Below are 26,723 nucleotides of genomic sequence, written 5' to 3'. Positions count from 1 at the left end.
CATCCTTAGCTGAATCAAGAGGGCAGATGCAGAGAGAGGGATGATACTGAAACAAGGAGTTTGGAGAGAGCTGTCTAAGCCCAAGGTCTGCAAGCAAGACTAGGGCAAGGCCTGCCTCTGGTGACTTGGCTTCCCAGGTCACTATGGGATGGAAGGGGACCTTCTGCTGAAGATCTCTCATGGACGGACGTCCCCACCGCAGACATGTAGAGCTCCTCCATGGGGGTTACTCCGGGTGCCTTGGTGGAGGGCAGAGGTGGCCCTAGGCCTGAAAGACCTAGATGAAGGGTGGACAGTGAGGGTTGTGGTGTTTCTCTTCCCAAGTCACCATTACGCGTGAGGAAGCTCCGCTTCCCTGGCAATGGCCAAACATCTGCCTGCCGTTGGGAAGCCCCAGGGAGCTCCCTTCGGGAGTCTCTGTGGCGCAATCGGTTAGCGCGTTCGGCTGTTAACCGAAAGCTTGGTGCTTCGAGCCCACCCAGGGACGCCTCTCCCCTCTTGCCTGCCTATGCCACAGCCTTCTAACATTTAAGGTCCCTTCCAACCCAAAGCGTCCTATGGCTCTAGAAAAAAACACAGGCTCTTCAGTCCCCTCAGCAAGGCCAGAGGAGGGAAAGAAAACTGATGGCAGCAGTTCCTTATTCTGATTTGCCTGCCCAGCTTGGGGAGCAGGGCTTAGCTCCCACCTGGGCTCAACCCAGCACATAATTTGCCTTAGTTCTACTTTCACTAAAGACAGTAACAGTAGCGTGCTCTAAAAACATTTCTTCTTCTTGATGGTCATAAGACTCATTTCTCTACTCTTAGTAAACTTAATGGCTTTAATGTTCTGCCTTTCACCTGACTTGATCCCCACCCACTGCTGCTTGTTCTTCTCCAGACTCCTGCCTTCAGGCACAAGGGCCTGGGACACCCCACCAGTATCAGTCCCCTGCCTAAGGAAAAGTCTTCTCTTTTGAGAGAAAAAAGACATCCCAGTCTTCCCAGGGACAGAGCTGGGAAGGGCTGTCTAGAGAAAGTCTTTGCTAAAACTGTTTGAGGACCATGAGCAAATTCAAGTGATGGAAAATCCTGCATTTCTGGGCTTGGGGGGGTCCCCAGGGTGCTGCTGCGTCCCCAGCACATGTCCCCATGTCGCAGGAGACCTCTGTGAGGTCACAATGGTTGGGCTCTACATCTTCCTCCTGGGGCTGGTGCTGCCCCAGTTTCTCATGGCTTTTGCCTGGAGGAGCAGCGTGTCGATCCGGGGGATCCTGCTGCCCATGCGGAGGATGAGAGCGCTCATAGGTGAGGGGCTGGTGGGAGGTTGGGGTCTGATACGTGCTGGAGGCAGTGTCTGTCCCAGCCGGGTGCTGGGGGCTGCGTCCCCATCACCACTCATCCTGCTGCCAGGCACGTCCCAGAGGGTCCTGGCTCCATCCTCTCCCGGCCCTCCGTGAGGCAGCTGGGGACCGCTCAGAGGTGACTTGGGCTGGCCGGCTCTTGTCAGGGCTGCCCAGCCCCAGCCCTCCCGGCCTCTCCTTGCGGAGCCCATGTCCATCCCCTGGCCAGCTCAGGGCCCCTGTGCTGGACTCGCTCCAGCGCATTGCTGCCGTTCTGTCACTGAGGAGCCCAGAATGGGCCCAGTCCCCCAAGGTGGTCTTCCCACTGCCGCGGTGAGGGGAAGACTCCCTCCCCTCATCCCACTGACTTCCCTCTTGCCAGTACAGCCCAGCACAGGCTGTTAGTGCTGGGGCAGTCTGGGAAGATCCTCACCCCTCCCTGGTGCGAAGCCCTGCAGCCAGCAAAGCCTTTTCTTTCTTTTCTTGCAGCTCTCTGCCCATGCGTGCGTTCCCAGTCCAGACCTGTGCGTTCTGAGGACAGAGGCAGGGTGACGGGGACTGTCCCTGCGGCCGTCACTACCTTTGTGGCCGTCGGGACTTCTCTGCTAAAGCGACTGCAAGACCATGAGGTGAGGTGGGGGTTGAGGGCTCCCCTCCATGCCCCTGGCTTCCCCGGGTGCCGTGGCAGAGGGGCGTCTCACCTGACAGCACCTCTGCCCTCCTGCAGGCACTTTGTCCCCAGGCGCTGATCCTGCTGCTCAAGCTGGACTAATGCCATTGCTCCCCACTCCTTTCCCCGGGAGCTCCCAGTGCTGGGGCTCCTGCCCGTGCGAGGAGCAACACTGTGCCCCAAGGCGCAGGGTGCTCACGGCTTCCCCTCCTCGGGGCACGGTCTCGTTCCCATGCCTTCCCCTTTGTCACGGTCCATTTGGATCTCTCAAATGTACAGGACAACATATGCTGTGATTTAAACTTTATTTCATGAGCTCATTAAGAAATACAATAAACAAACATGACAAACGGGGGCTCAATTCCCCTTTCCCAGACTCGTCTATCACGTGAATTCACTTCTTCACCAGTCAAGTCATAAGGTTTCACAGCTTATAATCTGTAACTCTTAATATCGTGCACCTATGAGCAAAAAAAAGCATTAATTACCCAGCCAACGGAGAGAGCGCTCACCCTTCCTCCTCCATCACGGTGCGGGCGTCCCCTGTGTCACACCAGGAAGCATGAAAGCCTCAGCAGTTCAGCTGCTGTTGGATCCGCTTCAAAAGCTTTTTGAGTAAGCTGATGTTTTATACCCTCCAGCTTGGAGGCTGGGTCTATACCATTTCCTTACGTTAGTGGATTCTGAGGAAACTGCCAGACAAAAGGTAATGGCTGCCGGAGACAGCCATCCGCAGCTGGTAATGGCTGCATCATGGCCCTTTAGCTCTCTCTGGCCACCTGTCCTGCCTACGCGGTGCTCTCGCTTTGACCTAATGGTGCTGCTCCCAGCATACATCAGGCCTTAGCATGAGCTGGGTTAGCCAAAATCTAGGCAGGACTTGAGTGAACAGTCACGCCCTTCCTTGTCCGGCACTTTCCCCCTGACCTCCGCCGTCCCCCGTTTTCAGGAGTGACCTCCCAGGCTCCCACATGGCCTTTTGCCCCGGTGGAGTCGATCTCCCTGTCTGACTCTCTGCTAGTGTCAGAGGCGCCGCGGAAGATCCTGCTGTTCCCCGTGGCTGTCCTGACCGATGCCTGCAACTTGTCCCTCGTGCCTGCGTCACGCAGATGATTTGGGGGGCAGCAGGTCTCTCTCGCGGCTCCCTGGGAACAAGGGCAAAGCAAGTCCCATCCCTCCCCTTTGTGGTCCGTCCCCAGGGTGACCGAGTGGAGACGTACCGGGAGCTGGAGAGCGTCTTGTGGGGAGACGACGGCTGTTTGACGAGTGGCGTTGTGAACCGCCTGATAGCAGAGGCGCTGAGTGACATGCGAGCGGCCCAGGTGAGCTTGTTCTCTTTCAAGGCCACCAAAGCAGCCTGCCTCTGCCCCTGGTTTGGGGGGAAATACAGAGTGGCGCAGAGCTGTTCCTTGGTTGTTCAGACCCGGCAGAGGTCCTAAGGGAGAGGCTCTGGGGACTCGTCATGACAGGGAATTTGGAGAGGGGAGTGTTGTGTTAAGGGGTAAAGCCTTTTGGCAGAAAATAAACCCCCTTGCGTTCCAGCTTGTCCTTAGATGTCAGAGGGGCTGGGGGCGGCTAAGCTTAGATTCTGGGTGATGCCCAGTTCAGCACTGTAAGTCCGGTCGCGTTCAATACGTTGAACTATCACGATTACGGATGCACAAATAGCGCATTGTACTTTCAATTTAGTCACGTTCAACGAACTATCACGGCTAGATTTTAATGAACAGTGCAGTTTATTAAAGCAAAAGGAGTACAGGTTCTTTTGGATTGCCGGTGATAAATACACTGTCTGCAAGGCAGGTGCAAATAATAATATAGTCGACTACAAGCGCATTAAATTATGGAAGAAAAAGAGCTCTAAAGAATTCTAAGTTTCCCGGGAAAGCACTCGGTACAGCCGAGTGTTCGAATCTCACCCAAGAGGTGTCCCTCTGGGGGGAAGAGAGGTTCAGCCTGTCGACTGACCCCAGAAGGCAGTGCTGTCCTCCCAACTTGTCCATGATGGTATCTTCCCTAATAGTCCCCCTCTCTTTGGGCCTTTTTATACTATTTTCCTATTTAGCTGGAGCTTGAGTGACTCTAGTCATGCATGCCTTTACTTTGATTGGTATTAAGTTCTCTCGCTTTGCTTTTAAAAGGACATGCTAGAAAAAATTCAGAGCACAGGCTTAGTGAGGGGTGGTTGCACTTTGGAGGCGGGTAGCTTTTGGGATGGAGGTGTGCTTTGGTATTATAATGAGCAAAGTTCACCCAGAGGACGTGATTTTGCATGTCAGTACCCCAGGACAGGACACTTAGGAGATAAATCAGAAGTAGGGCAGCAGGTTGACAGAACCCCCATTATTTTACCTCCTTGCTTCCGTGGATTCAATGCAGGGACCTACCGTTCCTACCGTTCCAGTTCCCTATCCCTGCGATGATATCACAGAGACTGGCCGTGTGTCCACTGCATTCCACCCCCGGAGGTTTTGCCTTCCCTCAAGGGGGTGCGGGGGCAACATATTGGTAAGTCACTTCTAGCAATCACTCCACAGGGGAGGCAGAGAACTGTGCAGAGAAGCGGACTCGGGGCTCTTTCTAACAGAGCGACAGCTGGGTTCAAGCTCAACACTGTCCTGCTTTGAGGAAGAGCCGTGGCAACCCACCAGCCCCACAGAGGTCCCAGGGGGGTCTTGAGTCTGCGGCAGTTTGTTCCTGGCATCTCCATGGAGAGGGAGAGGGGGGCAGCAGCACAGGGCCTGTTCTGGGGAAAAGCCTCCCTCATCTCGCCAGGGAACTGCTCGCCTGTCCTAGGGTACGAGAGGCAGCAGCTGCTCGGCCCCGAGCACAGCTGTCCCGAGGGGTCTTGCAGAGGAGATGGGGTCATTCAGCCTGCCCTAGTGCCTCAGCCTTTTTCTCCGGAGTGTTTAACCTGTGACGCTTTTGCAGGGTGTGACAGGTGACGTGAAGATGGCCGCGAGTGACGTCCTGGTAGCTCTGGCCCGCTCCCACTTCCACTTTGTCATGTCGGAGCTCCAGAGCCACCTGAAGGCCATGAGGAAGGTCCCTGATGAGATTGTGCTCCTCACCTTGGGCAAAATGGCCCGCAGATATGGTATGGGCACCCTGGGCCTTGGGTAGAGATCTGTGGTAACAAGGAGAAGGGTATCCTCCCCCTCCCTAAACGCCCTGTGTTGAACTGGGGGGCTACGGAGTTGCCGTGCCTCCTTGTTCCGTGCCAGGGCCAGCTGGCAGCTCTGCCTTATCAGCCCGATCCCAGTTCCCAAAGGGCGGGAACCTGTTGGAGACAAACCCGCGGGGTCTTGGCCCCGCACCGTCCTCCCCATTTCCCCAAAGGGCTTCCCTGTGTCCCCCCTGGGGAAGGGCAGCCCGTCCCACGCCCTCCGGCACGTCCCTGCGGTGGCCCAGCAGCCCCAGCCCTGGCAGGGATGGACCCCAGTCTCCCGTTGTCTCTCACCGACCCTCTCGGTCCCCTCTGTCCCTGCCTCCTCTGCAGCCCTGCGGTGCATCCCCTTTGTGGGGAATGACGCTGCTCGCCCTGCGCGCCGTGCTGACCCAGGTGGGGAGCGGCGAGGTCCTGCATGCCGTCTGCAGTGGTGAGTGTCGGCTCCTTGGCTGGGGGTCCTAGGGGCAGGGGCGGCCTTCGATGCCTCCCTGTGATCTCAGAGGGGAACGCGGTGGGTGTGAGGCCCGCGGCAATCCCAAACTGCAGCGAGTGTGTAGGAGGAGCGGGGGAAGGCCTGGAGGTTTCTGTGGGCAGGACGCGGGGCAGCGCTGCACAGAGAAACTCCTGGGTCCCTTCCCATGGTTTCTGTTCCCCCGCTTCCCTCTGGGATTAAACTCCCTGCTCTGAAAGGGCGAGTATGAGGGAAGGGAAGGGAAGGGAAGGGAAGGGAAGGGAAGGGAAGGGAAGGAAGGGAAGGGAAGGGAAGGGAAGGGAAGGGAAGGGAAGGGAAGGGAAGGGAAGAAGGGAAGGGAAGGGAAGGGAAGGGAAGGAAGGGAAGGGAAGGAAGGGAAGGGAAGGGAAGGGAAGGGAAGGGAAGGGAAGGGAAGGGAAAGGGAAGGGAAGAGGTCTGCAGTGAGAAATGCTAGAGGGGAAGGGGCTGTTGAGGAGAAGGTGCGATGGGTGTGAGGAGGAGAGAAACAGTGGGGTGTTTGAATCCAGGCACCTCAAGAACACAGATTGCCTCTCGGATCCAGATCTAGTCCTGGGCTGAGCCCTGCCGAGCCTGGGACTGTCCCTTAAAGCAGGCTTGGGCGTGAATGCAAGATACCGTCCCTGCTGCAGACTCTCACATGTTCCCTTCTCCTTTGTCCTGCTGCAGTTCTGGAGCAATGGTCGAAAGGAGTCCATACATACTTGTGCAGCTGGGAGCAATGCCCCTTCCCTCGCAAGGGGGGTGGCACAGTTCTGTGAAGCCATTTACCCGGTCTTCCGCTATGTGGTGGCAAATTGGCTGGACTGCAAGGAGGAAGAGGTGAGAAGTGCTGCTTTCCACGCCTGGGGCTGCAGCAGGGATGTCCGTGCCAGTGGGTCCGTCTCTGCCCAGTGGGGTGCGAGCAGAGGGGCGAGGGGCTTCCCGACGGGAAGCAGCCGAGCCTTGGGGCCTTTCTGCAGGGAGGGCTGGTGGTACCAGGGTGGGGAAGTGCTCTCTCTCCTCTGTGAGCGAGCCCTTCTTCTGCAGGGCAGAAGGGAAAGGGAAACCCCTCCCAGTGGGAAGGGCAGACCCGGTGTCCAGGGGATGCTGAGCACTAGGCAGACCTTCAGCCCTCCGAGCGGAGCCTCTCCCTTCCCTCTTCAGGACAAGCAGGCTGTCCTCGGGGCAGTGGCTGCCATGCTGGGGGTCCTTCTGCATGAGGAGCAGCACCGAGAGCATACCTGGGAGCAGCTCCTCTGGCTCCTGCAGCAATACAAGGAGGTCCGGAGACACCTCCCGGGTCACCAAGGTGAGATGTTGCGCAGGGCCCGGCGTGGCTGCTGGGGTGGGTCTGTGCGAGTGCTAAGAGGCACTGGGGAGCTGTGGGGTGCCAGGAGAAGCTGGGAAGCCCTTAGAGAAGGAACAGAAGAGCAGAGGAGGCCTGAGGTTTCCTGGGCTCTTTGGGCAAGAAAAGAGAAAACCCGAGGGCAGGGCGGGGAGGGAGGCAAGAGTCCCTGGGGCTCATCTGCTCGGGAAGGGAGGCATTGCCAGTCTCCCTGGGGCTCTGTGTGCAGGAAGAGCTTTGCCCGAATGCCCAGGGCCATGTCCAGTCCCATGCGGTGACTGGCGAGGTCTGATGAGTGGGAAACTGAGTTGTCAAGCCCGGGCCTCCGTTCCGAGGAAAGAGACCCTCTTGATGCTGCTCTGCTCATCGGGGTTTTCCCTGGGAGCTGATGTTAGGGACTCCCCTTATCCCAGATGTGCTGGGTTTCTCTCCCTTCCCAAGTGCCTTTAGGTGGCTTTAGCCTCCTCTTCCCCCCCGTTCTCTTGTAGAGCCTCAGCTATGTCCTGGAGATACTGGTGGGAGTTCAGACCCCAATCCCGCAGAGCACGGCTCTTGCCATCAGCACCGCTGTGCACCGCCAGGTAAGGGGAGCCCTGCGCCCTGCCGCAAGCCTGGGGCCTGCACCCTGTGATTGCCGCGGAGGGGAAAGACCTGCCGGCTGGCAGGGCAGAGCAGGGCGTTCCTCCGCTGGGACCTTCCTGCAGGCCCGGAGCACGCCAGGACTTCGATCCAGGTGCCACCTTAAGGCTGCAGGAGGCCTGACCCTGGCTGTTTGGAACGGGCCCTGAGGGGCAGCCCAGTTCCCACAGCCATTTCCCTCTCGGCCAAGTCGCAGGAGGACTCTGGAGCGCCAGCACCCCTAAGGGCAGCCTTTCAGCGCTGCTCAGCCTCAGCTCCTGGGCAGCCTGGGCTGCCGCAAACCTCTGTGCGTGCCCGGGGCCACCATGGGGTGGGCTGGGTTTCGGCTGTGGGTCCCACGCCCAGAGTGCCCAGGGAGAGGAGAACGGAGAGCACCGTTTCTTTTCAGTCCCTCTCAGCACTGATGCCACTTTCTCTAAAATGGACCTTGTTCCCACAGCTCTCTGATGTGACCGAGGAGCCTGGCCTGGCCCAGAAGGCAGTGCTGTCCCGCTGCATCATGCTGCAGGGTAAGGAGAGGAGACTGGGCGATGGCCCACCGTGCCGTGGCAGCTCTCTCCCTGTCCTTGGCTGTTGGGGACAGCTGCCTGCTGATGCAGAATGCGATTTCTTCCCCGCAGCACGAATGCGCCCCGAGGAGACAGGCATGTTTCTGCACTCCCAGCTGAGCGGTGGGAGTGAGGCCGGTCGCGTGGCAGCCCTGGGCCTGCTGGGAGTGCTGGCCCACTCTGACGGTCAGTGCCACAGAGCAGGGACGCAAGGCAGGGGTTGGGGCTGCTGGGCTGACGGCAGGAACGGGCCGAAAGTGGTGCACCTGCACCCAAAGGGAGCTGCGAAGAGCGGGTCCCCCAGCCGAGCTGACGCCCCGCAACAGGGCTCTCCCCCGGCAGTTAGAAATGCCGGCACACCAGGGACGACGCTCCAAGCTCTGTAACACGGGCAGGCTGGTGGGCGGGCAGGTGGGCTGCTTTGCACAGGAGCTGCTCGTACCCGTGCTGTTTCTCGTGTTCTCTGTGTTGCCATAGCCTTCAGTCCCTGTAAAATAGCCGTGCCTCTGGAAGTGGGGTTGCTCCGGCCACGCCGCTGCTTCCCGTGAAGCCAGTCAGGCCCCGCTCTTCTGTCCCATTGGAAGCTTCAGGGGATCCCTTCTGCCGCTGGGGCTCTGCCTCAATGCACACCTCTCCGTATCTCTTCCAGGACCTGCGGCGAGAGGGAAGCTGCCCCAGGTGGTGGAGGCCATGTGCTCGTTGTGCAGTGACCCCAGTGCCCAGGTGAACTGGTTTGGGAAGGGAGGGTGCCACCAGGGGAGGCAGAGAAACCCTTTCCCTTGGGACAGAGCCAGGGGGCCTGGGGAAGTGCTGGCGCGTTGCCCAGGTGGTGGCTGATGGCTCGTCCCTGGGGAGAGCTGGCAGAGTGGAGCGGGGAGGTCACTGTGCTCTGTGGGGCAAATGCCCGTCCAGCCTGGTGCTGAAGCCCAGCCCTGACGCCAGGAGCGAAAGCTTCTGCCGTGGCCTTGCCACCTCTCTGCGAGCCACAAAGGCTGCCCCCAAGCAAACCCTTTGGGTTTTGAACAGGAGGGTCATAAGCACACTCCCCCCCTGGCAGGTGCGGAGGGCAGTTCTGGAGTTCAGCAGGGAGCTGCTCAGCTCCGGATCCCAGAGCTGCTGGCCATGGGATGTGGTGGGGCACATCTTCAGCGAGTTCAGCCGGACCTCGGGCAGACTGGTAAGGGCAGAGCAGGACACCCAGGGCTTTTTTTTTTGACCAGTGCCTGGACCCTGCTGAGAGCTCCTGCCGGCGGCCTTGGCCTTGGAGAGCTCCATGCTGCAGAGCCATCGGCGCTGGCACTGCCATCAGAGCCGCTTCCGAATGGCCGTTCCTCGTGGGTGTCTGTGCCGATGTTGGTGGAGATGTCAGTGGATGACGTGGGTTTACACCTCGGCATGCCACCCGGCACTGTGGTGCCGAGCTGTGCCCACAGGCGCCTCCGGCAAAGCCGCCTTGCAAAGGGAGGGTCTTGTAGGGGCAGGACATCTTCCATCCTTAAATGCTGATGGACGGTGAGCAAAACAGAGCCAGTGCAGACAGGCGGGCCTGGCTAGAGGAGCTTTCTGTGGTGTTCTCGTGCTCTGGCCCTCCAAAGCACACCCTGCCCATCCAGTAACAGTCTGGGGGCCCACATCCCTTCTGGCAAGGGGACGGGCCGTTTGGCAGTCCCTGTGGTGAGCATTTCCCAGCATTCAGCCGGGTGCCCAGGAGGTGAAAGCTGGGGACGGCCGAGCCTCCCGCTGACTGGCCGAGGACGTTCCCTCTGGCCGGACCTTCCCTCTAGCTGGGAGATCCATGTGCGTCGCTTTGCTCTGAGGCCCGGGGAGGCTCTGCTTTGGGAGCAGGGCAAAGGAAAGGGCTTCTGGGTGCTCCTCCACATCCGTCGGGCTGGGTGTGCTGCCTCCAGGGCTGGCACTGAGCACAGCCTTGCTGAAGGGCACGTTCCTCACCTCTGCTTTGGTGGCACGACAGCAGCATTTGGGCCCCAGGGGCCCGTGTAGACAAGCAGCGGCACTGTCTGCTCCCAGGCTTCCCAGTCCTTCCCAGGGTCTGGGACCCGGTCCTCGAGCTGGGTCCGTCTGGCCTTCAGGAGGGAGGCGGGCACAGGAGCAAGAGGAGCACTGGTGAGGCGTGCCTGAGCCTCATCAGTTGGGAGCCGAGAGGAACTGGGGGTTTGCCAACTCTGTCTTACAGGTGGCAGGAGGCCTTTTTGCCTGGGAAAACCCAGAGGATAAAGCAATTCGAGCCCTGTGCATGGACATCCTGGGCTCCCTGGACGTCACTCTGAGAGGGATGACCAAAGTAAGTTGCCCTCTGCCCTGCTGCTGTGGCCACTTCTTGCCTTCAGGACATTTTTCCTTGTGCTCCCCCAGGCCCTGAGCCTGTCCCCTCGTGCGCTGAAGCGCACCAGGCTCAGGGAAATGCAGCCCGTCCTTTTCGTCTTCGAGCTGAGTGGAAATGCCAGTGTGGCGAATTGCCCGGTTCTTCTCTGCAGCTCCTGTGGCCGAGGCTGCTGCAGTACGTGGTGCCAGCCCAGTACAGCGGCATGCTGATCCCGCTCTCCCGCTGTCTCCGAGCCCTGGTTGAGAGACGGGAGAGAGCGGGGTGCGAGGAGGAGGAGGAGGAGCCGGATGCCATGGACTCCCAGGAGCAAGGTAGGAGCCCCAGCGAGTGCTGCTGCTGGGTTTGGCCAGGGGTCAGGCCAGCCCGCATCTCCCTGCGCCCCACCAGCCCTGAGCAGGAGCCCAGGAAAAGCAAAGGGCAGAGACAGGCTCTGCTGCTGGGCACGAGGCGCTCTGCCCTGCGTGGCCCCTTGCCCGGCGCAGAGGCCCGGCTCTCCTGCTCGCAGCGCTCTCCTGGTGAGCCGGGGCTCGCTCCTGGCCGTGCTGGAGCTGCCTTCATCTCCTGCTGGGCAGCCCTGGGGAGCCCCCCAGCCAGCGCTATTGCAGCGCAGCTGCTCTCAGCCCTCAGCCCTGTGTGGGGCTATCGGAGGTGTGAGGCTCGTCGGCTCAGCCAGCCTTTCTGCCTCCCCACAGCCCGGCTGCCGGCTCCCCAGGCCCTGCTGGCTCGACTGCTGGTGAGTAGCGGGGCCCTGGGGAAAGAGCTTTTCTGGCCAGGGGTGGTGGGAGATCCCGGGGTAGAGATGCTGTTGAGGCCAGTGCCGGGAGCCCCCAAGCAGGAGGCAGCATGCCCGAGCCCGTCAGGGATCCCACTCCGTTCTCAGGGCTGGCAGCACCCTGGGTGAAGCCATCGGCTGCCTGCTGCCAGCCAAGCGGCACCGAGCTCCCTCCCGAGCTCCCTGGTGGGAGAAGCTGTGGCTCTGGCGGCAGGAGCGACCCTTCTCTCCTGCCCTCCTCTAGGTGGTGGCGGCAGCTCCTTACCCGAGCCGCGAACGCGCAGTCGCTGCCTTGCAGCTGCTGCAGGCCCTCCACGGCAGGATCCACAGAGGCTTGGGGGTGGCGTGGGCGACCGAGATCCCCCTCCTGCTGCAGTACCTGGAAGGTAAAGTGCAGGTGGGGAGGGAGAGGCTGGAGGGGAGGGAGGGGGGCAGGAAAACACAGCTGCCCGGCGCGACGGAGGGGAATTGCCCCCAGTTCCCCAGCACTTGCTCCGCTGCCTTTCCCCTTCCAGGGAGCCGGTGCTGAGGCTGGGGGCAGCTGTCCCCTGGCACCAGTTCGGCCCAGGGGATGGACGGGGCCGTTGATGTTCCCTCGGAGGGCAGGTCTTGGCATCACCCAAGGATGGTGTCTGGGAGAGGGACGGGACTGGTGCTCCTGGCGGGGGTGCAGCCCTCGGCTTTGGAGGACCAAGTCCCCAGGCCAGGCGAGGTTTGCAGCAGCTGTCCTCGGCAGTAGCCTGGGAGAAGGGCTGGAAATGGGCAAAAGGCAGTGGGTGGTTCGGGAGAAAACCTGTGTTGGGACCGGGTGCTTGGAGTTGTTCTGGGAGCTGCAGTCGCTCAGTGGGGATCTGCTGCGGTCAGTGCGTCCTTCCCCAGATTGAGTCAATGCCTCTGAGGACTGCCCCTGGGATCCCTCCCGTGTCTTTGGCCTCGCAAGGGCTTTCGCGTAGGCCCTCTCCGGCCTGATGGCCTGGGACTTTTGGGAGGACGGACTGCAGAGGAGAGCGCCGGACTCGTCTTTGGTGTGAGCTTAAATAGCTGCGAGAGCTTTTGCTTCCTCTTGCTTCCTAGGCAGAACTGAGAGCTCCCTGGCCTCTGCAGAGTGGGAGCGCCGTGTGCTTAAGGTACAGCATCCTCGCAGGGGGTGTCACAAATCGAGGGGGGAGAAGAGGGAGCAAAGTTGTGGGAGGAAGCTCGGGGCTGCCTGTGTAGGCACCAGGAGGTGGGGGCACCTCCTGAGCACCCTGCGCCTCCCCCGGCAGTAGGTGCCTGCCCACTCAAGAGGAGCTGCTGCCTGCACACATGCCACGGCTGATGGCTAATGCCTTCTAAGGCTGTGGCATGCGCCTTAGCACTGCCTCCTCCTCTAAGTCCGGCCTGCCGGGGGGTCTCACATGAGGCGTTAGGAGAAAAAAGAGGGCTGGGTGGGGTGGGGGAAGAGACTGCCATTCCCGGCAGCTCTCCCCCGCAGCGTCCCGGGACACGTGAGCCTGGAAAGGTCAAGTGGAACACTCGCTTCCTTTCCTGTTCACACCAGTTTCTGCGAGCGTCGCTGGAGCCCGTCGAGGACGAGGCCTGGACCGTAGGCCTGAGCCAGGAGCTGAGCCAGCGGCTGGGCAGCTCTGCTGCCGGCTCCTGGGAGAAGGTGTGTGTCCTGCCCGGCACTGGGGCTGGAGCTGGCGCTGGTGCTCTGCCCACGCAGGCAGATTTCACTGCTTTCCTTTCCCTCGTCCCCAAAAGGCGTTTCCCCTGGGCTGCCCCAGCGGCTGGCCACAGCCTGGCATTGTGGCTGGCTCTGCCTGCTCCCGGAGGTGGTCGGGTCCATCTGGGGCCAGCCCTCTCCTGACGGGTCGGGCCGTGACTGCATCTCGGGCTCGGCTTCTTCTCTTTCAGCTTTTCCTGTACAAGGCTCTTGGGACGGTGCTGGCAGCTTGTCAGGACCTCAGACACGTCCAAGGGCAGGTGCTGAGGTTCCTGCGGGACACAAACCCTGTGGAGCTGTCTGAGGCCAAGGTGAGGTGATGCTCCTGTCCTGAGCATCCCCTGGATTTTCCTGGGGGAGAGGGAGGGCTGCTCCTGGCCCAGCTCCAGACCTCCTTGCTTTCCCCGTTGCTGCTGTTTCCTGCTTGCTGCAACGTCCTGCCTGGCCACTGTCGCTGGCCACAGCTGAATGCCTGGACTGGAACCGACTCCCCGTTTCTCTGTGGTTGCAGGGAATGATTTCTGTTGTGTCCCACGCTGCCGAGAGCCACTTCCACCTGGTCCTGGGCACGGTGACTATGTTCTCTGCCGCTTTCACCAGAAACTGGTCCTACCAGGCTTCCACGGGCTGGAAGGTAAAGGAACGAGGGGGTTGCTGGTTGGCTTTCCTTTTTTGGCCGCCTTTCCACTTGTACACCTGCAGCAGCCACACTGTGGCAGCTGCCTTTAGATTAACCTTCTTGGAAGAGCTACCCGAGACCTGTGTTTCAGAGGGGACATCCTGGCCTTGGGGCCCCCGAGGTGTCTTTGGAGAGGATGGGGTTTGGCACCTGGTGGGTCAGAGCCACCCAGCTGGGGCAGCTGCAGCGGTTGCTTGCTTGCTTGCTTGCTTGCAGCCACGTTGCCCTGACTTAACTTCAGCAGGAGCTGGTGACAAGGGGGTGGGCGCAGTGTGACACTCTGCCCCTTCCTCAAAGCTGAGGGCTGGGAGCAGGAGCCTGGTGAGGTCTCGTTGGCTCTGCTCCCCACCTGGGGGCTGTGGGGAAGCCTTTCTGGGCAGGGCAGGGCCCTGCAGAGAGAGCAGTGCAGCCTGGCCTGGGGAGGTGAGCAGACCGGGCTCATCTGCGCCACTGACCCGCACAGGATGCACGGTTCTGAGCAGGACCGTGACAGGCTATGTCGGGTACCTGTCCGCAGAAAGGTTCCAGACAGCTCCCCGACCTCTCGAGTCAGTGGTATAACAGCCGGCAGCGTGTGCGATGCTGGCTGCACCTCCTCCCTCTCCAAGAGAGAGAACTCAAGCTGCGGGGTGGGAACAACTCCCAGCCCCAGCCCTCGCAGCTTGAGGAGTGGCTTGGGGAGCTGCTGGGAGGTGCTGGGGGAAACAAGGAGCTGGCGAGGGTGCGGGGCAGGGCCTGCCGCAGGAGCCCGCAGGAGTCCCGGGGCTGACGTCTCAGGGCATCTCTGTCGACACAGGTACAGCGGCGGCAGAAGATGGAGAGAACCCAGACCATTCGTGCTGCTCTCATGCGCACCTACGGCGGCATCGCACTGCACGCCCCCAAGGAGCAGCTGCTCACCTGTGTGGATAAAGACATCATGGGCAACATCCTGAGGCTCTCCAGAGATAAACAGAGGGTAGGAGCACAGGGCGCGTAGGGTGGGGATGCCCGGGTGCCCCAGCTCCGGCCCCTCGGGGCTGGGGTGTACCGAGATGGGCGGTCTCTTCCTAAAGACCTCCCAAGGAGGGGTTTGTCCTCAACGTCCAGATGCAAGCCCTCCGTGGGTTCCCCCTGCCCATGCTCCTCTTCCACCTCTCAGCCCTTCAAAGAGTTCAAGGGGTGCTTTGCTCTCTTTGGCCTCAGGACTTGCAGCTCAAGCTCGCCCTGGTGCAGAGCATCGCCGAGGTCAGTTGTGCCATCCAGGCTGTGGGCGACTGCGGCAGCTTTGAGCTCTCCTTAAAGCAGGAGGCGACGCGGACCCTGCTGGTGAGTGTCCGCAGCTGGAGCCGTCACACGGGGGAGTTGTGGGCTGCGCCGTCAGACTGGTTTCCCCAGAGGCACGATGGTCTCTCGGCTTCACGCGAGCTCCTGGAGCTGTGTCCGGAGCTGGTGGGGCCCTTGGGTGCTGGTCCTGGGTGGCTGTGGCTGAGGAGCAGGGTCCCTCCTGCAGTGCCTTTGGGGTTCCGTGGGGGAGATGGGGCAGCATCTGCCCAGGCCTGGCAGCAGAGCCTGTCCCCGGGGCGGCGGGAGGGCTGTCCCGTGTCCCTGCCCGCTGCCAACTCTGCGCTTGTCTCTGGGACTTGCAGGCCTGGATAAAGAGGGAGCCCTGGGACTCGCTGGTGTATGGAGTGTTTCAGGCCCTGGAGGAGTTGAGGTGAGGTCTGTTCCCCAGGCTCTGGGCACTCCCAGTGTGCCCCAGCCCAGCTTGAGCATGGGGCCAGGAGCTGCTGGGGCTGTGGAGTGGGAGGGTGTTCCCCATTCCAGGTGTCTCCCAGAAGAAGGGAGCCCCAGGGGTTCCTTAACCTGCTGGTGGGGGTTTGCCTGCTGCCTGGGAGGAGGTAGGAATTGCTGGAGCTGAAGGCAGTGCTCGCTGGCATGGGCTGGGGGCGTTGGATTTGGGGCCCTCGATTAGGAGGGACCCAGTTGTGGTTTAAGCCACCCTGGAGAGGGCTAGTAAATCCCCTTTCTGTTTTGTCTCCCTTTTTCCTCTGGCCAGCAAGCTGAGGCCGCCTCTGAGCGGGAAGGAAAATCGCAACCTGCTGGCAGTGTGCTGCCAGAGTGTTTTGTCCCATCCTTCCGAGGAGCGGATGAAAAAGGGAAGGAAGAGTGTGAGGGCAGCTGTGAACATGGAGGTACGCACCGGCCAGCGCCTGCCCACCTCTGGGTCAGGATCCCACCTCAGCACGCCCTGGCAGCCCCCATGATGCATAACCTCAGCTCTCCTTTGCTGCTTTTAGCTTCTGCACAGGAGAGGCATGGAAGATCTGGGCCACCTCATAGAAACCCTTCTGGAGGCTGAGGCGACCTCTGCCTGCTTTGACGACGTGGTCCACGTGAGTAGCCACGGGGCAACAGGGAAAGCGTTGCCAGGGCAGAGAATCGAGACCTTAGTGGGTGATAGGAGGTGGATACCTTTCCCACAGACAAATGGGGCTTTGGCTCCTTGCTCTGGGGCTGTGCATCCGGCCGGGGCTGGGGGACAGGAGCGCCCGGCCACTGCAGCCTCAGGACAGGCAGCGAAGTGGGCCCTGATGGAGGGAAAGCCAAGAGCCAGCCCTGAGCTGGGCGAGAGCAGCCCTGGGGGGAAGGCCAGAGCGGGGAGACGCCAGCAGGGCAGCAAGACCTGACGCAGGGCAGAGGCGGCTGCAGAGCGCGAGGCGGTGAAGGCTGCAGGGCCAGTGCTTGGTGGGGCGGGGGATGCGCCAGGAAGGGGCCAGAGAAGAAGGGAGAGGGAGAGGGATCTCGGGGAGAGAAAGATTCCCGTTGCGAGAGAGATGCACCCTGCCCCAGGTCCTGAAGGGCTGGCTCACCTCAGCCAAAGAATGGGAGCGGAAGAGAGCCCTGCAGGTTTTCACCCACGTGCTGGGCGCTTGCAAGGAGCGATGCGAGCTCATGGTGAGTAGGGACCCTCCGCGTGCCCTGGTGCCCCCTTCCCACCATTCGTGGCCCTGGAAAGGAGCCCTGCCCGGCTGGGTGCTGGGTTTCGGGGCCCCTGGGATTACGGGGCAGCCCTTCTGCCTGCCCTTCTGCCTGGTCGCTGCACAGGGCAGTAGAGGCGGGCGGGCGCTGGGGCTGCCTGCAACCTTTTTCCTGCTGCTGTCCCCTGCAGAGAGGATGTCCCTACAAGCACTTCGGCTCCCTGGTGGGACTGCTGGGGTCTCTGACCAGCGACTGCCTGGCCACGTGCCGCCAGAGGGCATGGGTCTGCCTTGGCTACCTTCTCCAAATGCAAGGTGAGGAGAGCAGGCGCTTCCCAGCCTCGCTCAGCCCGATCCTCCCTGCCTTCCTGGCCTGGCGCCACCGGGGTCCTGTGGAGGGAAGGGGGAGGCAACGTGCTCGGCTGGTTTTGTGCCCCCACCCTGTTAGCCCTCTGCCTCCCGGCCCATCTCAGGAAGGATCCCTGAGAGAGTGTTGTTGAGTCCCACCTCCCCGGGGCGTGCGTGAGGTTGGGTGGTCAGGGCCATCCCTCACTGCTGTCTGAGAGCAGGACATTGTCACCAATGCTGGGGACTGTCCCCCTCCACGTTGCAGGAGAGACAGAGGGTGGTCAGACAGCTCGCTCGGATGAGGTCCCCGACGTTTCAGAGGCGGCCTTCCCCCTCGCTCCCTGCCTTCAGCCTGGAGAGACAGGCAGCTACCCAGGCAGTCTCCAAAGTCATCCCTGGCAGGGAAGAAATCTCCTGTTGAGCACAAGAGAGGAAACCAATTTGCTGCCCAGAGCAAACTGGGCAGGGAGGAGGGATCTGAGCTGCAGGCCCAGAGCGTGCTGCAAAGGGTTGTGTTTGCACCCTTTCCTCTTCAGGCAGCAGGGTCTGCCTGTGCTGAGGAAGTCACAGGGAGGTTTCCTGCCTCCCAGAGACGATGGTGGCCTGTGTGGGAATAGGGGACGCAGCTGCTAGGAGCAGAGGCTGCTGAAACCCTGAAGCCCCAGCAAATGGTTTAAGGAGGAAGAGGGCTCTTTCCAGCCCGGGATATGTCAGCCATTTATGGGGCTCAGGAAATCCCGCTGCCCCACGTTCAGGAGGGCCCTGGCTTTCCCTGTGGCCTTCCCTGCCACCACTTGGGTTCTCCTTTATTGGTATCTGGGGCCAGAGGTTGGCTTTCTGTAGACGTGACTCCTCTCCTGCTGTTTGTTCCAGCCAAGAGAATGAAGGTGCCGCAGACAGATGAGATCTGGTGCCTTTGTGAGGAGCTGAACAGCCCGCACACCGAGACTTCGGCAGAGACCTGTACCGAAATAACAAAGGTAACTGGCCCCAAAACAGTGGGGTGGGGGCCCAGCTCCTGGGCTCCTGCACGTCTCCCTGCTCCCCTCCAGAGTCTCTGTCTCCAGAGCGAGCTGTCCAGGACAGCTGTTGTTAGCAAGTAACAGGAGGCTTTGAGACAAGACCGTCCTTTAGGCACGCTGGAGCAGACACCATGATGTGTGCGTTTGCACACACGTGTGTGTGCGTGAGTGCTCTTGTCAGAATACAAATTCAGTATATAAGCAAACAACAAGGGGTAGACACTTCCAAATCGCTTAGCGGCACCAGATGTAAGCAGCACTGTAGGCACAGCAGGAGGGTCAAGTGACTGGCCCCTCTGTGACTGCTGAACTAACGGTCCCGTCAAGTTGCCTTTCCTTTCGGAATCGCTGGGGCAGAGCTGTGACGCGGGCTCTCCTGTTCCTGACTTCTCTCCAGGCTGTTTGCAGATGCATCCCTGCAGCACAGGCTGTGGACTTTCTGACTGCCGTCCTGGGCAGCTTGCTGCATGTCATGCCCCCATGTGCAAGAGCAGTGTGGAAGTGGGTGTTCGTCTTCCTGGTGGAATGCAGAAAGGAAATAGTCCAGGAGGTAAAGGAGAGCTTTTTTTCCATTAGACTTTGTCTTTTCTCCTGTTGGCTGTTGCACTACACCCTGTGCAGTTGGCATGGGCTCAAGAAATGCCGCCTGTGTGCCGAGCCAAGGGGCTACTGATGGTCCGAGTCGTGCGTTAGCACCCGCTGCTGGCGCCTGCTCCAGCTGGTGACAAGGCTATGGGCACTTCTTGTCCAAAGTCTGCCATTGGTCCGGGTCCTTCCCATGAGTGAGGCACTGGGAGGCACCAACCTTGCCATTCCTCCCCTTCCTCTGGGGTCACTGTCAGTCCTCCCTGCCCCGGGACCCACCTCACCCTTCTCTTTCTTCACTGGTCCCCAATTCCATCTACTCTGAGCTTTGCTGGGCATGCTAGGTTTTCCACAGGTTGGATAGTTGTTCATTGCTCTCATTGCTTTCCCCGACTGTGGGGTTACCCAGCCTGTGAGGTGCCCTTCCTTTAGCCACTAGTTGCTGCCCATCTGTAGCCTGGGAGCCTCTGGCCTCGTGCTGTGCCTGCCCTTTCAAGGCTCCTGTTCTCCGCTCACGCTCTGCTGCGCTCCACTTGGGCTCTAGGGCCACCAGTGGCTCAAGCAGTGCAGACTAACTCAAGTTAGTCTCAGGAGGGTAGAGGCAAGGAAAAGCATCCCTGGAGAACTGGGTTCCTCTGGAAGGAGACACGTGCCCTTGCAGAGGCCCTGCAAGGCATCTTCAGGGTCTCGAAGAGCGTGTTTGTTCGTGGCCTTGCATCGCTACAGACGCATGGGGAGAGTTAGCCAAGCGTTGAGCGTGAAATGGGTCCGAGTCCTCTGTGTGCACACAGGGCACGCAGCTGCTCATACGGTTGGGCCCAGGCACACGCAGCGACTGAGGCTGTGCGTGTGAGCGTGTGCACGCGTGTGCGCGTGCATGTGCACGACTGCCAAGAGCACACTGGGCTCCAGATGTGAGCCAGGGTCAGGCAGGGTGGAAGGCGTGAGGTTTCGAGCTGGATCTGGACTCTGTGTCAAGGGAGCAGGCATCGCTCATGTGCTGAATGACTGTGTCTGGGCCCCACAGGAGGGGGTAAAGGATGCACCGAGCCCTTCTTTCTCCTCTTCTTCCATTCAGGTGCCAAAAATCTTGGACACCCTTTACAGCTACATGCAGCAGAGCACCCACAGGCCCTTCCTGCTCCATGCAGTGTTTCTCCTCACCCGCTTTCACCAGGAGCCCGTAATCAGCAGTCTCCTCCAGAAGAGTCTCTTCATGGACAGGTACGTGCACTACCCACCTCCCCACTGTAGTCAAACAGGGACCCTGCAGCTTCCTTGCCCTGGGGGGTCCCGTTGAGAAGCAGGTCTTTTTTTTCTGCCCGAGCAAGACTGCGTGCTTGTGTCTCTGCTGTGAGTGGGGCGTTGTAAGCCCCATTGCAGGTGAGGAGGTTTGAGGGCACCGCAGGACCGCAAGGATGCGGGCTCAGGGGTGAACGTCTCTTCCCTCGCAGTGACACGGTGGAGCTGTGGAGGAGCCTGGGGAGAAGCATCCTTGGGATTCGGATCCTGAGGTGCTTAGCGGAGAAACTAAACAGAGCAGGAAACGACCGCCCGGGGGCGGGCTCCTCCACTTGTGAGCGGCACGACCGTCAGACTGCTCTGGAGACTCTGACGGTACGTTCAACGGCAGACACATTTCTGCAGCTTGGCATCTGCTTGCTAACTCATACTTGGGCGCAAGGGAGTCGGGTGCCCTTTGCGGGTGCCCGTGGAGATTCGCAGGGCGCTGTGCTGGGCCGGCCTCAAGGAGCGTGGGGAGCCAGGCCAGTTTGGTACTCCTGACGCACAAGGCTGTCGCAGAAGTGACAACTGCGGACAGTGACCCCCCACCCCGGGCACGCGGGGGAACCAGGCTGGTGGGAAAAGGCCTTCCCTGAACAGGTGGTTCTTGGTCACGTTTCTCCGCAGATCACCTGTGCCATCTCCGAGGTGGTGCTTGCCCTGAGGAGCACGGAGGAGCTCAGGCAACTGCTTCCCCACCTCCTTCCCAGCCTCCTGAGGTGGGCCAGTGAAATGCTGGGTGAGGAGAGGCTGCTTTTGCTCATGAGCAGCTGGGGAGAACTGTTCCTCGAGTGCCAAATGCACGTGGAGAAGCCGTGCAGGTAAGGAGCCGAAGGGGCAGATGGAGGGGCTGGCTTCAGTTCCCCGTGCCAAGGCATGTGCCTTTGTGGGGCTGAGGGAGGGCTTCGCCTGCCCCACTTCCTAGTTCTGGAAAGCGGTCGTCGTGGTTGCTTTTACTTCTGTTCCTTCATGGAGAAACTCCAGCTCCCAGGCAGGAAGGTCTTACGCAGCTCATACTGCGGACGGCCGTCATCTTGCCTCCTGCATACCCTTGCGCGCACAATAGCATTGCGCTCCCTCAAGGGACCCCCGCTGGGAGCAGTGACTCTTGCGGGCACTGGTGTCATTCTTGGCCAAAGGCTGGTGGGAAGAGGTATGAGGTGTTGGCCTTGGCTGATAAGTAGCGTGGAGTCGGTCTAGAGGCGTGGGTTTTCTTCTGCTTCGGTGGGTCTGGGGCATGAAGAAAATGCCAGTGTCGTTAGCTGCAGTCTGGAAGGCTGTGAAGCATCATTCCAGGGGTATTTAGCGCTGCTGCAGATCAGTCTTCCCCTAACCTGCTATGATTGGAGAGTTCTTGGGGTTTCTGGCGGTGGTGCTATTTGGACTTGTTTTGTTTGATTGGGTTGGTTTATTTTGCGTTTTGTTTCTTTTGCCAGGGTTTTCCTTTCAGCTCTAGAGTTGGTGCTGGGCAAATGCATGGCGCAGAAATGGATGCAGCTGCTCGTGAATTGGGGAGTGTGGGCTCGCCTGGAAGACCCCCTGGCTTACCCTGAGGGGGTGTGTCTCCTGAGCAGGTAAGAGCCCCAGGGATGCATCTGGCCAACTCCTGCAGGGCTGTGCCCAGGGAAATGGCCGCTGGGACCCTCCCGGCGTGCCCGGGAAGCCATCGGGAGCTGAAGAATAGTGTCTGCATCGGCGCAAGTGAATTTTGGAGGCCCGGCCTGTGGCCTTCCTGGGTAACTGTGTGTCCCTCGCTTGTGACCCCTGCACAGGGTCCTGCTCCACGCTGGGCTCGTCTCCCCCTGTCTGGTGAAGAACCTCTTGCCGTGGCTGGATTCCTGCTCAGTTAAACTGCGGGTGACAGCTACAGCTTTCTTTGCTGAGGTAAGGCAGGAGATGGGGAAGGAAGGGTTCAGAGGACTTTTACTGAGATACTGCTGCTTGGGATGTCTCTTTTTGTGGGAAGATCCCTGGCGAAGGGCTCCCTGGAGCAGGGTGGCCAGGGGAGCACCTGGCCGGGACCAGGTCCCCACGGCGCTGCCTGTGGTGTTGTTCCAGATCTCTCGGGACCGCAGGACGACAGGGACCTCCGAGTGAGGCAGGCGCTAGAGGAATCCCTCCGCAATGCCTGGCCCCAGCCAGCACCACGGAGTTAATTAAAGCTCATCAAAAGACACCGAAAGGGGAGCGTATCTGTTCTTTCCCTAATAGCACCCCCGCGGTTGGTGAGACAACGTGTGGGTGACACCCAGGCTGGGGGCTGCCAGCTGTGGGGCCCCTCTCAGATCTTCCCGGGCTGGGGACAATGGAGTCATGCCGGGACAGACCCCAGAGCAGGGGTCTCCCCGTGGGGTCCTGGGGCCTTGCCGTGCCCTCCCACTGCCCATGGGGATCTCCTCGCCACCCCTCCCACCGCGGCATGACCACCTCCAGCACCAGCCCGCGCTGGTGCAGGGAACAGCCCAGGACAGCCCCGACCGTATCGCCAGCATCTGGCTGGCCCATCGGACCCCTGCCCGTTAACCCAGGCCCCACCGGTGCTGTTCCTCACCCCCAGCGAGCCTCTGCACATCTGCAGGGGGCAGGGGCAGCTCCACACAGGGAGACCACCAGCAGAGACGGGGCTTTGTCCCTTGGGCTGCTGTGCACGCTGGCCCGGCTGCGAGCCCCTGTGAGCCTCAGCCCCCTGTCCCGCGGGTCCCACCCCACGTGTGATCCAAACTGAACGCCTGTCCTTTGTAGTGCCCAGAGCCTCATGTTTCGGGCCGAAATCCCCAGGTTTAGGGTCCAAACCCGCCTTTGATGACCCCCAGCCTTTCCTCAGGGCCCACAGCTCCATCCTGAGGCTCGCAGCCCTAAAGGTGGAGTTGGTTGCCTGGCAACCTCCCCCCAGCAGTCCCTGGGGAGTCAGTGGACCCAGGACAGCCAATCGCACTTGAGGAGGCGGGGGCAAGGCATGTGATCGATAGGTAACCCACCAGTCAAGGTTCGAGGCCTGCAGGAAAGGTGGCAAGAGTGCAAAAAGCTGGGCACAGTGCTGGGGGGGGGCGGTGTTGGTTGGAGGCGGGGCATGCCAGCTCCACCAATCAGAGCTGGCAATAGCAAAGCACACAGGTGACTGATAAGCCGCCTGCCCCATCACGGGATGGGAGGAGCAAGGGAGCAATCTCATGCAGCCAATCGGAGGAAACATCGCCTCAGGGGAGGGCGGGCAGCACACCGCAGCAGGCGGCCAATCACAGAGAGCATCACCTCAGGTGCACCTGGGCAGCCTGAGGCCTGGGGCCAGTCAGAGGCCGCCCTGAGGGAAGGGCGGGCCCCAAACCAGGGCACAGTGACAGCCGAGGGGACCAATCCGAGGCAGCACCGCCTCAAGGGAGGAGACTGACAGCCCTCCCCACCTGTGCTGCCCCATGGGAGAAGAAGGTGGGCTACGCCGGCCACCAGGCCTGGTGCTGGGGCCAGGAGTTTCCTTTAGGCACCTGCAGTGCCGAGGGCTCCGGCAGTCCTGGGAGCTGAGTGTGCCAGGCACAGGGCAAGCGACTGAGCTGGACGTTCTCCAACGGCAGGCGTTTGTAGGAGGGGGGCTCGGAGGGAACCCATCTTGCCCTACCGCTGCAGGGGGTCGGGTCCAGGCACGCGGGAGCCCTGGCCCCCTGCACGTCGGGCTTTGCAGTGCCCTCACATGGCCTGAGCCTCCTCCCAACCGCACAGAGCTGCTCAGACCTGCTGCTAACTCCTGGTTCCCCGCCGCTGACTTGCTGCTCGCACGGATCGGACGCGTTGGTTCAGCTGCATGTCGTGAAAGAAAGCAAAGGACCGAGAAGCCAGAGAGACAGGGAGAGAGGTCGCTGCAGAGTGGAGTCCCTGGAGATAAATGTCTTTGGGGGAGGCTTCTCATGTCAGGCCAGGCCAGGCAAACAGATGAAACTGTGGAGTGGGAAGGCTCCCGTAGGCAGTAGCTCCAAGGGGCTGAGCTCTGCCTGCCAGCCTGTTGTATTAGCCGGGACAACATCAAGAGCAACCACGGCAGCTGCTGAAGACAGGCTATTTAGAGAGCATACTCTCCTCTGAGCAAGTACAAGCCTAACTCTTGACAGCCCGGTTCCCCCAGCAGCCCCCTCCTGCCCCACTCGTGGGAGAGGAGCAAGGTCTGGGCCAGGCGAGGGGCTGGTGGGAAGCTTGTGACACTGGTCAGGAGGTGAGGACCAGCTCCCACAGGGGCAGAGTGCCCCCAGGAGCCCCAGGCCAGCACGGCCCTACTCCTACAGCCGTGGTCCCCCAGGGCATGGCCAGGCTGCACCGTCCCACTGTGCCAGCCCACCTCCGTGGGAGGTGAGGGGTCCCCAGGCTCTGCCTGTGCATGGAGGGCTGGGAGGGGGCCAAGCTCTTGGGGTGCTGGGACCCAGAGCTTGGGCTGTGGGACGTTCCCTGCTCTGGGAGCAGAACAGGCACCATGGGCGACTCACTCCGATGTGGCTGTCCCTGTTGCTGCTCTCAAAACTTCAGGCAGAAATCCCTCCAGAGGCCAGGACAAACCCCACCTCACTTGGGGTGTCCCCGCAATGGCTGGCAGATTTCCCTGCCTTTCTGCCATGGTCTGGCCCTATCGCCCTGAGCCCCAGGGAGCAGAGATGGGTGGGGGCCTTCCAGCAAGGAAGGAGGGCTGAGGGGAAGTCTGTTCATCCAAGGGCCGAAGGCTCTGGGACGCACGGGGGCTTCCTCACCCATTGCACCTCAAGGTGAAGGGCGAGGGGCAGAGCACAGCTGGAGCCAGAGGAGCACAGCTGGAGCTGGGGCTGCCTGACTAGTCCGGGGGGTGGAGGGAGGAGAAGGAGTGGGGAGGGATGTCCATGACTCTTTCTGGGAATGCTGTCTCAGGACCCAGCCTTCACCAGGGCCATGCCTCCCCGTACCCCTTGCCTAAACTTCCCACCCCTTGTTATTGCCCACGACGCTGCCAGCTGGTTTCCAAGGCTGGGCCTGGCAGAGGAGGGAGGAGAGTTGTGGTCGACCCTTTTTGCTCCTCAGGCTGGAGAATGACATCCTTAGCTGAATCAAGAGGGCAGACGCGGAGAGAGGGATGATACTGAAACAAGGAGTTTGGAGAGAGCTGTCTAAGCCCAAGGTCTGCAAGCAAGACTAAAGCAAGCCCTGCCTCTGGTGACTTGGCTTCCCAGGTCACTATGGGATGGAAGGGGACCTTCTGCTGAAGATCTCTCATGGACGGACGTCCCCACCGCAGACATGTAGAGCTCCTCCAAGGGGGTTACTCCGGGTGCCTTGGTGGAGGGCAGAGGTGGCCCTAGGCCTGAAAGACCTAGATGAAGGATGGACAGTGAGGGTTGTGGTGTTTCTCTTCCCAAGTCACCATTACGTGTGAGGAAGCTCCGCTTCCCTGGCAATGGCCAAACATCTGCCTGCCGCTGGGAAGCCCCAGGGAGCTCCCTTCGGGAGTCTCTGTGGCGCAATCGGTTAGCGCGTTCGGCTGTTAACCGAAAGGTTGGTGCTTCGAGCCCACCCAGGGACGCCTCTCCCCTCTTGCCTGCCTATGCCACAGCCTTCTAACATTTAAGGTCCCTTCCAACCCAAAGCGTCCTATGGCTCTAGAAAAAAACACAGGCTCTTCAGTCCCCTCAGCAAGGCCAGAGGAGGGAAAGAAAACTGATGGCAGCAGTTCCTTATTCTGATTTGCCTGCCCAGCTTGGGGAGCAGGGCTTAGCTCCCACCTGGGCTCAACCCAGCACATAATTTGCCTTAGTTCTACTTTCACTAAAGACAGTAACAGTAGCGTGCTCTAAAAACATTTCTTCTTCTTGATGGTCATAAGACTCATTTCTCTACTCTTAGTAAACTTAATTGCTTTAATGTTCTGCCTTTCACCTGACTTGATCCCCACCCACTGCTGCTTGTTCTTCTCCAGACTCCTGCCTTCAGGCACAAGGGCCTGGGACACCCCACCAGTATCAGTCCCCTGCCTAAGGAAAAGTCTTCTCTTTTGAGAGAGAAAAGAAGTCCCAGTCTTCCCAGGGACAGAGCTGGGAAGGGCTGTCTAGAGAAATTCTTTGCTAAAACTGTTTGAGGACCATGAGCAAATTCAAGTGATGGAAAATCCTGCATTTCTGGGCTTGGGGGGGTCCCCAGGGTGCTGCTGCGTCCCCAGCACATGTCCCCATGTCGCAGGAGACCTCTGTGAGGTCACAATGGTTGGGCTCTACATCTTCCTCCTGGGGCTGGTGCTGCCCCAGTTTCTCATGGCTTTTGCCTGGAGGAGCAGCGTGTCGATCCGGGGGATCCTGCTGCCCATGCGGAGGATGAGAGCGCTCATAGGTGAGGGGCTGGTGGGAGGTTGGGGTCTGATACGTGCTGGAGGCAGTGTCTGTCCCAGCCGGGTGCTGGGGGCTGCGTCCCCATCACCACTCATCCTGCTGCCAGGCACGTCCCAGAGGGTCCTGGCTCCATCCTCTCCCGGCCCTCCGTGAGGCAGCTGGGGACCGCTCAGAGGTGACTTGGGCTGGCCGGCTCTTGTCAGGGCTGCCCAGCCCCAGCCCTCCCGGCCTCTCCTTGCGGAGCCCATGTCCATCCCCTGGCCAGCTCAGGGCCCCTGTGCTGGACTCGCTCCAGCGCATTGCTGCCGTTCTGTCACTGAGGAGCCCAGAATGGGCCCAGTCCCCCAAGGTGGTCTTCCCACTGCCGCGGTGAGGGGAAGACTCCCTCCCCTCATCCCACTGACTTCCCTCTTGCCAGTACAGCCCAGCACAGGCTGTTAGTGCTGGGGCAGTCTGGGAAGATCCTCACCCCTCCCTGGTGCGAAGCCCTGCAGCCAGCAAAGCCTTTTCTTTCTTTTCTTGCAGCTCTC

General features: G+C 60.6%; 1 pseudogene; it reads left to right on the top strand.

Moving 5' to 3' along the window:
- The first annotated feature begins 1,854 nt into the window (after nt 1–1,854).
- Nucleotides 1,855–26,372, top strand: LOC128147343 (maestro heat-like repeat-containing protein family member 2B; annotated as a pseudogene).
- Nucleotides 26,373–26,723: the final 351 nt, after the last annotated feature.

The sequence above is a fragment of the Harpia harpyja genome, chromosome 10 (assembly GCF_026419915.1).
Source record: "Harpia harpyja isolate bHarHar1 chromosome 10, bHarHar1 primary haplotype, whole genome shotgun sequence".
NCBI lineage: Eukaryota > Metazoa > Chordata > Aves > Accipitriformes > Accipitridae > Harpia > Harpia harpyja.
This window is presented reverse-complemented; position numbering and strand designations above follow the sequence as displayed.